This window comes from Manacus candei, unplaced genomic scaffold (assembly GCF_025592945.1).
Source record: "Manacus candei isolate 608988 ecotype Guabito, Panama unplaced genomic scaffold, ASM2559294v1 h1tg000040l, whole genome shotgun sequence".
Classification (NCBI taxonomy): domain Eukaryota; kingdom Metazoa; phylum Chordata; class Aves; order Passeriformes; family Pipridae; genus Manacus; species Manacus candei.
This window is the reverse complement of record NW_026138088.1, coordinates 982,486-995,227: the sequence shown is the minus strand read 5'-3', so window position 1 is coordinate 995,227 and position 12,742 is coordinate 982,486. Positions and strand designations below refer to the sequence as shown.

Sequence of the window (12,742 nt, the reverse complement as noted above, 5' to 3'; positions counted from 1 at the left end):
GGGCCTTGCAAACTTCCCAGATTTTGTTTTTTAAATAGGAAAAAAAAAAAATCTACTTAAAAAAAAAAAACCTACTTAAAAAAAACCAAAACCCTAACAAACCCAAACCCAGCCAAGCAGCAACGCCAAGCCAAAAAAAGAAAACGAAACGAAGCGAGGTGCTCAGGAGGCAGCGGCAGCAAGCAGCACCCCGCACTCCGCATCCCGCACCCCCGAGCGCGGCGGCTGCGGGAACAAAGCCTGCGGCGGGCGCCGGCTCACGGGAGCACGGGAGCAGCCATCTTGCTGCGAGGACCGCCGGGCTCGCGGATGCTCCCGGCAGCCCACGGCGGCAGTGGCCACTAGCGGTGGCCAGCACCGGGAAGGCCGCGTGGCCGCGGCTGGGCCGCGGGGACAGCGGGCGCAGCAGCCGCGCCGCGGGCTCTGGCCCCCCCCCCCGGGGATGGGGAGCGCACGGAGCTGCGCCCGGTGCCCGCCGCGGGCTCACCTGCCGGCACGCCTTTTTGCCCAAGGTGCGAGGAGAGGTGGGCGCTGAGCGCCCAGGAACTCCCCCAGGGATGCCCACATTTGCGTCCAGCCAGGAGCGGTGTCCCCGGGTTTGGGCAGAGCCAGGATGCGAGTGCCCCGCGCACGGGCAGAGCGACCCCCAGGCACGGAGATTCGGCAGGATGCAGGTCCGACAGCACAACCGTGTTCCTGTTTACCCGTGCTCCTGGTCCATAGCTGCAGGGCTGGGTCTGAAACCCACCCCTCATTTCAGGGCTCCCCAGTGAGCACAGGTGCTCCTCTCATCCCCCAAAAACTTTGTTTTAGAACTAAATGCAGGTGAGGTTTAGAGCCCCTCAGCCTCTTCCAGAAACAGGGTTTTGTGCCACCTTTGCTTTCCCCCAAACGATCCCAAAGGACACCAGTGTCCTGCAGGACCCCTGACAGGAACACTCCGCTCCTTGTTCCCCAGCACAGACCCTGTGCCTGGGAGCTGAAGGATGCTCCCACCCCGACTCCCCCTGCAGAGTCAGGGTATGAGGAGGGATGTGGCCCACCGGAATGTGCCTGGATTAGGGGCTGCATTGTACCTGGCTCCAGCTGGCTCCACAGCAGGGGGGTCTGGCAGCCTCCGGTGAATTCCTCTCTTCAGGCTCCTCCACATATCCCCAGGCAAGAGGCTCTTCCTGCTCTGGGGACATTCCTGCCTGGCCACCTTAGCACAGGGTTAATGAGAGCAGGAGCTAGTGAAACCAAAGCTGGCTCTCAGGGTGAAAACATGCCCAATTTATTCTTGTGCTAATGCCTCGAGAAAAGAGGATTGAGCCTTTTAAATGAGTTTTTAGGCAGGAGCCTACTGCATCCCCTGGTTCCCAGCATTGGAGCAGGACTGCAAAGGTCAGCAGTCCCAAGTGAACAGTGGCTGGGGCCAATCCCACTTCCCATGGGGACCCCATCAAGCCCCTGCACTGGGATCCACCAGCAGGACGGGTGGATTCCAGTGGGGAACACCCTCTGCCCGCTCTGTGCCAGCAGCATGGCTGAACTCACTGATCCCTTCTGCCCAGCATGCCCATTTCTGCTGGAAGCCTCCAGCTTTAACATGGGTTTTGGGCAGTGTTTGCAGGATGTCCCTGACCCTGCCGAGCACCCTGCCCTCGCATCCCTGCCAGAGATCAGATGTCCTTCCTAAAGGAACTGAAGTGCAGATACTCCTGTTTACCCCCGTGCAGCAGCAGCAGCCGCCTTGGCCCGAGCGAATCATTGCTATTTTTCCCTGCTGTGCTGTGCCTGGGAGCTGGGCAGGCAGGTGCCCCATTGCACCAGCACATCCATCATCTGCACAACACGAGGGCGGCCATGGCCATGAGCCACAGTTTCCATCTGAGCCCCGTTTTCCATTGGAGTCCCACCCGTCTGGTGGCTGGAGCAGACCCCAAGCACATTGCTCCCACTGGGATGCTCCAGGCCAGTCCCTGACACTCCTGCCAGCACTCCAGCCCCACATCCATGGCTGGGTTTCCCAAGGGTTTCTCATTACATCTGTAAGGAGCTGAACAGAAGAGACCAAATGCTGCCATATTACCCCAAAAGATTTTAAATCCCTGAGTCCAAAGATATTTATGAGATTTTGTTTCCATTCCTGCTCTAAGCCAGTCAGGCTCTGGGGGATGACGCACACTCTTCCCGCAGGGAAGCAGAGGTTCTGGTGTTCCCGAAGCTGCTGACCCCAGGGAGCCCCATCCCCGCACAGCCCCCGGTTCTCCTGCCCACCCACCCCGCGGTGCCTGGCTCCACCAGCCCCCATCCCCAGCCATCACAGAGGATGGGGCAGCACCCTGCAGGACCCTGCTCCCCCTCTGCACCCAAAACCCTGGCTGTGACAGCCCCCAAAATGAACTGGGAGATTGCATGGGAGGGAGGACTCACAGGAGCTGCCCGGCCGCATCCCTCGCACCCGAAGGTGGTGACAGCTCAGTTCAATCTCTGCCGTGTGTGGCAGAGGGGGGAGGCAGAGAGGAGCCGCTGTCTCGTGTGGGAGAGAGCACCCGGCACCGTGTCAGCTCAGCCAAATTAAAAATACTCCTGCAGCCCCCGGGCTGGTGCCTGGACGGGCGGATCTGACAAGGACAGCTCCTGTGGGATCTGCAGAGACTGGAGGGACACGGGAAAGAGAAGGTGCTCCCACGCAGGGAAGGGGATGGGGCACATGCTGGAGGACACCAGTATTTCCCTGCTGTGTCCCAGCTCTCCCACACAACTTGGGGTGCTTGGGGGGGGCTGTTCCTCCTCTGCCAGGGGGCCCTTCCAGCACTGCTGTGGGCACAGAGGGCCTGGCTCCAGCACACTCAGGTCCTTGTGGAGGAGCCTGGGTGGGTAGTGGGCCATGGGTGCTGCTGGAGAAGAAGCCCCCTGAGCTGCTGACATGGGAACCCCCCACATCTCCCAGCCACCGTCAGCTTGCAGGATGCTGCCTCGTGCCTCCTTCCCCTGCACAGCCTTGTCACAACCTTCAGCTGTGTGACTGCAGCTGGCAGGGAACAAGCCTTGAAATAAACTCGAATGACATCCCTGCAAACTCTGGACATGGCCACAACAGGATTACTGGGCTGGGGAGGGGGGGTCATGCTCATCTCTCCCTGCAGGCGACCCCAGCTCTGGGCTGAGGCTCCTCAGAGCAGCAGCTGAGAAGGGCAAAGCCCTTTTGTCGAGGAGCAGAAGCAAGGACAGGGTGATCTCCCTCTCTGGGCTCCCTCCAGTCCATGCACCTGGTCCTTGGGAGGCAACTCGACTGCATCCTGCTCCCTGAGAGCCACAGGGAGAATCACCCCACACCACCGATATCAAAAACAGCTGCTGAGGAGCAAAACTGGACGTGGGTCTTGCTCTATCAAGCCTCTTTTCTTCCCCCTGTCTGCAAACATCGAGTCCAACTGCCTTTGGATTTTAATTCCCAGCTCTCCCTATCTGCCAGGTAATGATCTGAAAAATCAGCATTTAGTGATGCCTCCCCCAGCAGAGACTTCAACCACCTCTGCCACAGGTACCAAGGGGCTTGGGAGGGATCTGGGCTCATCCTGACCCAGGGGCAGTGAAAAGGAGGTGGCAAACACTGAACCCTGATCTGGCATCCACTGCCCACAGCCCTGCTCATCCCTCCCTGAGTAGTTTGGGAGAGATCAGGGTCTTCTCAAGAGACTGAGAGCTCAGGGGGGCACCAGAGCCACGGATCAGTTTAGTCTTTATTCTGGGCACTGTATAAATCGTACAAATTACAGCCAAGTCCAATTCATTACAGCCAAGGAGCGGCTGACAGAAATGAAAAGGGAGAAAAGCTCCTCAGATTGATGCTTTCTCACCATTCCAGTGAAATAACCAATTTGGAACAAATTAGGGGCTCCCGTCTCCACCAGCCTTTTGAATTGCCTCCAAGCCAACGCACATTTTTCACAGAGCAGCATTTCTTCCATTAGCAGTGAAAATTAATGATTTCTATTATTGAAGTACCTGAAGGCAGGTACCTCCCTCACACAGCCAGGGCTGGGCTGGCACCGAGCCCCCGGAGAGCTGAGAAGAGCCTCGAGGAGACAGACAGGTTCAGAGAGGATAAGGGACATGGCCAGGGCCACCCAGCAGGTCGGTGGCAGAGCCAGGCTCCAGGCCGGTGGCCATCCCCTCTCAGTGGTGCCATCCCAGACGTGCCAGAGCGATGCACACAGACCACCACACCACAGCAATGCCCAAACCACTGCACGTGACTGTGCCACAGCTGCCCCCAGCACCCCCCCAAGCAGTGAAACCATGTGGACTCCAGCCAGTCCCAGCTTTGCTCAGGAAGGGAGAAAAGGGGATTTGCCCCATTTTCAGGGGAGCCCACCAACTCACACTACAGGGGAGCAAGTCCTGAGGGGCCAAGAGGGCTTTTAAACCCCAATCCACTCACATATTCCCCCTCTTAAGTTTCATAGCCCTTTGCCTCCCCCCCGCTCTCTCCTCCCAGCGTTATTCCCTGAGCACAGCTCCATCGAGGCTGTGCTGATGGGCTGAAGTGTGTAAGCCCCCACCACGGCTGCCCCACTGCCAGGCTGGTCATGATCAGGGTTTGGAAGATGACACACATCCGTCATTATTTTTTAATTATATTTTTATTTCCTACCTCTAGTATTTCATTGTAATTTCCGCCACTCCTACCCAGGCCACGCTAATATAATCACTCCGGCGGAGAGTGGGAGCAGCCAGCCCACTTGTTCCAACATCCCGCTCAGGAAAGGCAAAAAAAAAAAAGCAATTTGCTAAATCCCCAGCCCCTGCAGTCATTACAAGCTCGAGGACATCAGGTGGGTGCTGGAACAGACCATCAAAGCATCAGTGCTGGCAGCACCTGCCGGGAGCATCAGCACCGAGAAACTTCAAAAAAAAGTCCATGTTTGCTCAAAATACTTGTTAGCAATTCATTATTGCAGGTGAGGCATAATTAAAAATGGGCTAAAGAGATTTGTGAATTATACCCTCAGCTTGATGCTGGAGATGCAGTGATATTTTCTAGCCCACATCATCCTGGAGGTCAAGATTAGATGACAGCTTGGTCTAAAAATACTCTGAAGGGTAGGCTGAGGCTGTTGGAGGAGGTCGGAGCCCCCTGTGCCCCCCCACCAGGTTTCACTCAGGGTCGAAACCAGGGGACAGATGTTTCCCCCAGGACATTGCTTGGAGCAAGCCCCAGTAATAAAAACAACCGCTGCATTTACAGGGAAAATTCACCCAAAACAACCGCAGGGAGAACTCCATCCCACCATCTGCCAAAGGAGCCCCAAAGCCAAATCCCGTGGCTGAGTGGGGCCAGGCTCCCCTCACCATTACCCCCCACAGCTTCCAGAGGGCTGGAATCACCATGCAAGCCCTATACAACCATCACGTTCCTCCACCCAGAGTTACATGGTCCCAGCACAGGATTGCCAGCAAGCCCAGAGCACTGTGGGGTCAAAATTGAAGCTTTAGTGTCTATTCAAGATTTCCTCCACGTTTTGAGACCACAACATGAAAAGCAAGCTCTGCTGTTGGTTTTTGTTTGTCTTTTAAACCTGCTTTGCCTGACAAGTATTCCAGATAAATATCCCGAGTAGTGTTACACGTTCCAGAGATACAGGGAAAGAACAGCTTGGAGAAAAGATTGTGTTTCAAACTATTAGAAAAATTAAAGTGATCCATGGGAGACAGCTGGGGCTGCAGCCACCCCGATGTGGGCACCTCAGCGCGGCCCTGACCGATGTGCCAGACCAATGACATCCGTGTTCCCGGCTCCAGCAGCCAGAGGCACCCACAAGCACACGCCAGTGACATGTTACCAGAGGAAAGCGAGTGCACGGCAGCTTGCAGACGTGCCCGGGCTCACAGGGATGTGCACACCACACACGTATGGACACGCATGGAGAGAAGCCAGTGGCCAGGGCCACGCTCCCTCCCCAGCACCTGCCACAAAGTTAATGCTGATAATACCAAAACCACTAAAATTACCAGCCCTGAATCCACGTGAAACGGGTCCAAGAGCAGCGTCATGCTCTGTTTGCTGCCGCTGCTCCGCTCCTCAAGCCCGTGATGGCCAAGCCTGGCCACGGAGCTCCACCATCAGCCACCCGGCCACCCTCGCCAGGACACTGCCGGCGCTCCCCGCAGCCTCATTTCGCACAAAAAGCACCAAAACGTTTGCATCACAGTCACAGCAGAAACACAAGTTGGAACTGACACCCAGATAAAGAGCAAGGGCAAAATCCAGCCCCGTCAGCACACAACCTTTTCCCTCCTCTTTTTGCAGCCCTGGGAAAAATCAATAAGATGCAGTGAGTCAAACTCAGCTTGAATCCCGTAAGTAATTAGGATTAGCAGGCTGGGAGCCGAGGGAACAGGCTGCCTGTGTGCTGGGCAGGGAGGGACCATTTTGTGGGTGTAGGGTACAGCCTCAGCTGATGCAAATAACAAGAACAGCTCTTTAACGGGTGTTTTAGGCAGGACGGCAATAGGGAATAGGAATGACATGATTTGCTTAGAAACAAGAAAATCTCATGAGGGTAACGTGGGATGCCAAGCCCTGCTGAGAGCAAGATGGGGACCCCACAGGTGAATCAATATTTGAGTTTGATGCCGAGCCCATTCCTAGCCTCTCGCTACAAGCCCAGACTCTTCAAGCACCACCTATTCCCGGGGCTCTTTCCCGGGGGTAATTAACCCACCTCAATGTTTCACTATTCAGAGTTAAGTTTGTGGCCAAAATCTCAAAGTGGAGAAGAGACATGGACACACACAGCCTGAACATAGCTACCAGCAAAATAAGAACCGATTCGCTGTGTTTCTGCCCATAAAGAACACCCTGGAGCCTGATTTAGTGCCCTTTTCCCCAGCTGAAGGAAGTCGGCAGAAGCCGGGAGCGCTCGAATCACGGCCGGAGCAGCCCCGGGACAGTGGCGGGGCTATACCCCGATCCCCGCCGCGCCAACCCCACCGTCCCTCCGACCCCCGCCCGGCCCCGGAGCCCCGCGGCTGACCCGGTCCCGCTGCCCCGTCGGGCTCCCGCTGCCCCAGGCAGCGGCTCCGGCAGCGGCGAGAAGGGGGTGAGGAGGCGACGGGAGGAGAGAGAAGGGGGGCAACGGGGAGAGATGGGGCTGCGGGAAAGTTGCGTTTCACCCACCTAGAAGCATTTTGGATGCGGCTGCGTCGCCTCCGCGCTGCCGGTGCCTCCCGCTCGCCGGGCAGAGCTGCGGGCAGGGCCGGGCGGGCGCAACCCCCGCTCCGCCGCCCAGCGCTGCCGCCCCTCGCCCCGCGTCCGGCCCCGCCTCGGCCCCGCCGAAACGCGGGGGGAGAAGCTGCCGGAGGTGCCGGGTATCGGCGTGGAAATGGGCGGGGGGAGCGGGCGGCCCCCGCCCCGCACAGCCGCCCCCGCGCCGGGGTTGCCCGAGCACCGAAACCTGGGGCGGGAGGAGGGAGCTCTCAGCGGCTCCGCTGCGCCCCCGGGGCTCTGTCCGAGCGTCCTCCAAGGGGTGACACCTGCCAAGGTGCCCCCGTGGGTCTCCGCCGCGGGGTTTGCTCAGGGAGGGCAGACAGAGGCAGCCACCCACCCCGACCCCCGGGAAAGGCTCCTCGGCAGCAGGAGCTGCGTGTCGCTGCCTGGTGGCCACATGTCCTTGCCCGGTGCTTGCAGGTCCCTGTCCGGTGCGTGTGGGTCCCTGACCAGCTCAACACTGACTCCAAGCACTGGAAACACGCAGGGCCGACCCAAACATGGCATCAGCTCATGGGATGACATGAGTGGACTCGGGAAGCCTGATCCGCATGGGGGGCTCACCCCAGCCCCCCATGATTGGGGTTTTCATGAGCCCAGGGCCTGCTGCCCTCTCCATTGGTTCGTTAGCAGAGGCTGTGGAAGTTGGGCTTCCCGTGGCAGCACCTTCTCTGTGCTGATTTTTGGCCTCTTCTCTGTAGGGGAGGCTCAGGACTTGCTTACATTGGTGCCCTTTAAACAGGGAAATGATGAAAAACCTGTCTGTGAAAAGAGGAAATAATCATCTCCCCCCACTCCCTGAAAGGCAGACAACAACAAGGAGGGAATTGAATACTTCCCCCAGGTCAAACAGTTCAAGGAGTTGGGCAGAAACTGCTGGGCCACAAGCAGCGTGAAAATGAAGATGTTAAACCACAAGATGCTGAAGTCCTTTCCCATGTGCCACAGCCAGACCAGGCACTTTTGGGGTAAATTACAGAATTTTGGTGCACTGAAAAGCATCTAAAGCCATCAGGACTTCCCCTGGGCGCTGCTGCCAGACCAGGGCACACCAGGGGTCCTTCTCCCAAAACCCACCCAGGCTAGGCTGGCACTGAGGCAGCCCTGGCAGAGCCCTGGGCAGGGTGTTGCTGTCGGGGTCGTTAGCGGCAGCAGTAAGTTTAGCCAGGGCAGTCGCTAATCTGGGATTGACAGCTGGCCCTGTGTGCCTGGCCCTGACCTCCAGCAGGCTATTTAAACCCAATATTAATTTGTTTAATGTCATCAGCAGTTTGGTGTTACTGCAAGGAGTGTCGAGCAGAGGGAGCACGGAAGTGTAAAGACTGGGAGGAGACTGGGGCTAACACCCATACAGTGGCTGTTCTCCTTTCCCCTGGGATGACCACAAGCCATGAGCAAGTTTGGCATCTCTTGGCAAAGACCAGCTGGACCAATGTACAGCCTTGACCCCCCCTCTCCATCCTCCATCCACCTTTGCCCCCATCCCTGACCAGCCCTTTGAGGTCTACCCATCAATTCCATCAATAAATCCTCTCCCAGCTCCATCTGGTGCCGTGCTCATCCCAGCTGGGCGGGCAGGTCCTGGCTGGCACTGCCGTGGCTGAAAGGGCTCGAGCTGGTGTGACATGGAGGGGCGGGAGCGAGGAACAGCAGTGTGGGACACTGTGCTCCTTTGTGGCCAAGCCTTTGAGGCCATCTGGAGCAGGGGCTAATTGCAGGTGCTGATTACAGCCCCTGCCATTAACGCCTCCGGCCCTCCCTGCCCAGCCCAGCAGATCACTGGAATTTCCCGGCACTGCAGCGTGGGTCCGGCGGGTGCATAATTTGCTATATTTGTCCATGGACCCTGTTGCTGGCACACAGGGCAGCAGCACAAACCCTCCCACGGGGCCCAGACCCACGTCACCCTCCTGGTGGTGCCATCAGCCGCTCTATCCCCCGGGGAGCAAAGCCCGTGGCTGCTGCTCCCCACAACCTGCACTGTGGGACGGAGCTGCTGGAGCACCTTCCCCAGAGCGGCTGTGAAGGGTGCCTGGGGGCTGTGACAACTGGCTCCACCGTCCCTGCATAGTGCTGTGTGAGGCCCTAAAAAAAACCAGAGCCAACAGTGGGTCACACGCCACAAGCCCCGTGGTCACCACTTTCTGACACAGGTTGATATCCACACGCAAGGCCCTGATGGCCAAGTGTCCTGAGAGCACGGGGACAGAACCAGAGGGTTCCTTGTGGAAAGGCCCCAGCCCCCAGCCCTCAGTGTGCAGCTCATCACACACGTCCTGGAAGAGGCAAATCCCAAACATGCAGTCAGAGGAGAGCGTTTGCCAACAGCCACTGTAGAGCTGGACTTGCTTGGGCAGGTCTGCTCGAGCTGTGCTTGTGGCTTAAAGCGAGAAGAGGGAGGGCAGGGAAACAGGGAGGGTGCTCAGGCTCGGTTTGGGCACAGACTGTCCCTAATTTCACCGATTCACTGGGCTCTTTGTGAGGAGAGGCTCCAGGAACTACAACAGAGAGATTAATCTGAACACTACTGAGGGCAGTGTTAAACTCTTCACTGGCTGAGAGACATCCAGGAAAGGCTCTCCCCAGCCTTAGACTCCAGTCTGGCAAATAGCGACTGGAATTGGGCAATGAGCACTTCAATAAAGGAGAAGGGAGACAGAGGGATAAAAACCCAGGAAGAAGCCCTCCCCCCCCCTCCCAGGTCTGCCAAGCCCTCCAGAGCCTTTCTGGCTGACTTTGTTCACCGAGGATTTAGGGTATAATTTGGGGGTGAAAGATGCCAGATAGGATCAGGACCGATACACCTGGAGGACGTGTATCAGTTTTCTTCTGCTCTGTAACCTGAGCCCTGTCAGGAGCAGAAGGCTCCGGCTGGAGCAGCCGCCGGCGCTTCATCCCTGCTGGGCCAGGAAGGCGGGCGCTGACCTTTCCTGCTCCTGAGTTTGCTCAGGATTAAGGTAACATATTTTAAGGGCTGAATCCTCCCCTCGAGGGGTTCCCACACAAAGAGGATGGGGTTTGCAGCTTGGGTCCCCCTGTCATTCGCCTGATAAACAGGAACTCGTTAAACCGCCGAATCCACAGTGCCCACCCAGATCCTGTTTTTTAATTAATCCCCAGGTTTTTTTATGACTCCTTCCTGAAGATTTCTGCTTTTATGCATCTAAAAAGAGCAAACTGGGTGCCATGTGTCTGTGGAGGGGACTGGTGGTTCTGGGGGACACACCCCCCAGCTCTGCCCCCCAAGGATGAGCTGACGGTGCGGACAGGGCTGTGGGAGCAGAGCAGGGGCATTGTGCCTCCCATCTTAATCATCTTTCCCAGAGAGATGGCTAATTACAAAGGCATCCAGGACAGGTCTGCGAGTAGGGTGGAGAAACTGGATGACTTAAAAATATTTAATTATCAGGAAAAGGGGAGGAAATTACACCTGGAAACAGTTTCAGAGAGAGAATGTAATATATTCCCTCTAATCTAGGAGAGCCTTCCTGTAAGGCACAGAGTAGAGGGTTCCACCTGCCACCACACTTCGGTTCCCACCAGCCCTGTGCAGATTTTCTGGGGTGCCACAGGGCTCATGAGCCCCCATATGGATTCAGCTGGGGGTTGGCATGTAAACTAGCTACCCAAAAACTTCTGGATGCTTATTTAGCCAGGGGTGACCCAGCTCCGGTCTCACCCACCAGGTCCCTACTCAGCTCTGGCCCCTCAGGAGTTGCCAGGGCCAGGGAGCTTTTCTGGGCACACACTCGGGTGCCATGGCACAGAGCACACTGAGACACTCCCTCTGGCATGGCAATGGCCAAATAAATTGAACTATTCCTCATAAATCTGTAACTGTAGAAAATACCAAAGGTGAGCTGGAGCAGTGTTGAGCTGGAGCTTTCCAAAAGCAGTGATAACTCAGGGGCAGGAAAAAAGAAAGGAATTGAATTTGAGGCGAACAGGCAGTGCCCGCAGGCAGAGGCAGCCCTGCTCCGACAGCTCCGACAGCTCCGACAGCTCCGACAGCTCCGACAACTCCAGGGCCCCAATTCGACTCGCACGCTCCAAAAGCAGAGAGGTGAGGGCAGCCTGGGGGGGCTGCAAAGAAAGGCCACGGTCCTTGTGCTGAAGGGACACACGGCTGCACACACTGGTCCCTCACAGCCAACTCCCCCGGCACACCCGGCTCCGCACTGCCCTGCTCCCAGCTCTGCTCCCAGCTCTGCTCCCAGCTCTGCTCCCAGCTCTGCTCCCAGCAGCACCGGGACCAGCAAGAGGGGAGGTCCCCAGCCCCTGGATGCCTGCTCCCAACCCCAGGCTGTGTCCATGGCTGCAAAGGCCAGAATCCCATTTTCTCCCTCTGCACACCCGCGCTGACACCATGGGGTTATAGAAAGGAGAGCTCACTCCGGGAAAGAGGCAGAAGCATGACGAGGGGAGATCATCTCTTCAGAGAAAATTTTATATTGCTTACGACTTACTGTCTGGGAACATAAAACAGTTTAAGCAGTCGACCCTAAATCACAGTGACAGCTCCACACTACCCACAACCCCTCGCTCGCCCTCCCCCAGCTCCCCCCGAGCTGCCTCCGCTCCCCATTCACCCGGTTCCAAACGCTCACTCCTCCCGCGTCCCCGGGCGAGCAGCACACGCGTGCACAACACAGAGACACAGTGGGTACAGAGAGGGAACGGGGCTGGAGGCTGGGGGGGATGGACTGCATTTCCATCGTGGAGACCCCGGACAAGTCACCTCCCCGTGGCTGTCACCCCTCCCTGGTGCCCCCAGTCAGCCCCGGTGCTCTTTGGGACGGCGCCTGGGCACGGGGAGGCCGCACAGCCCTCGCACGCACAGCCGGGCACGACCTGCTCTATCCAGCACCTCTAATCCCCAGTGACAGCTGGGGTGGGAGCGGGATGCTACGGGATGCAGCCGGGTGCTGCGGGATGCTCATCTCTCTCCCATGTCAGAACAGGACAGCGGCTGCCTCTGTCCCTGAGAACAGCAGAGCCACCTGGGGATGCCGAGGTCCTCTGTGTCCTCACCCTTCCCTGGGGACGTTTAAGACACAGGAGACCCCAGGTGGTTGGGGGGCAGAGCTGAGCTCCCCCAGCAGGATGCATTTGGATCCAATGCCTGGGGTGGCCATGAGAGCCAGGAGCTGTCTAACCCCAGAGCTTCCCAAACACCGTGCCCCCTTCTAGGGGGACATCACCCCCTTCCCAGGGACCTCACCCCTCCTCGGAGCTGCTGATGGAACCCTGGAAAAGGCCCCTTCAGGCTCAGAGCTCTCTCAGGACGGGGACCAGCGGGTGCTGACGAGCTGGGACACGCTCACAGTTTAGCTGCTGCTTTGACCATTTTTTTCCCCACTTAAAATAAATCTCAGGCTTTCCTCTTCCAAATCTGCTGAGCTGATGTTACATGGGAAATTGTGAAATATTGCATGGCTACGTGTTCCTCCTTGCTCTTAATCCACTTCTAATTAATGTCACGTG

The 12,742-nt window shown here is 57.5% G+C and overlaps 1 protein-coding gene across 1 annotated transcript in view; it reads right to left on the bottom strand.

The window, feature by feature from the left end:
• Window positions 1-12,742, bottom strand: part of ZNF385C (zinc finger protein 385C) — a 56,005-nt gene that overhangs the window by 21,017 nt on the left and 22,246 nt on the right.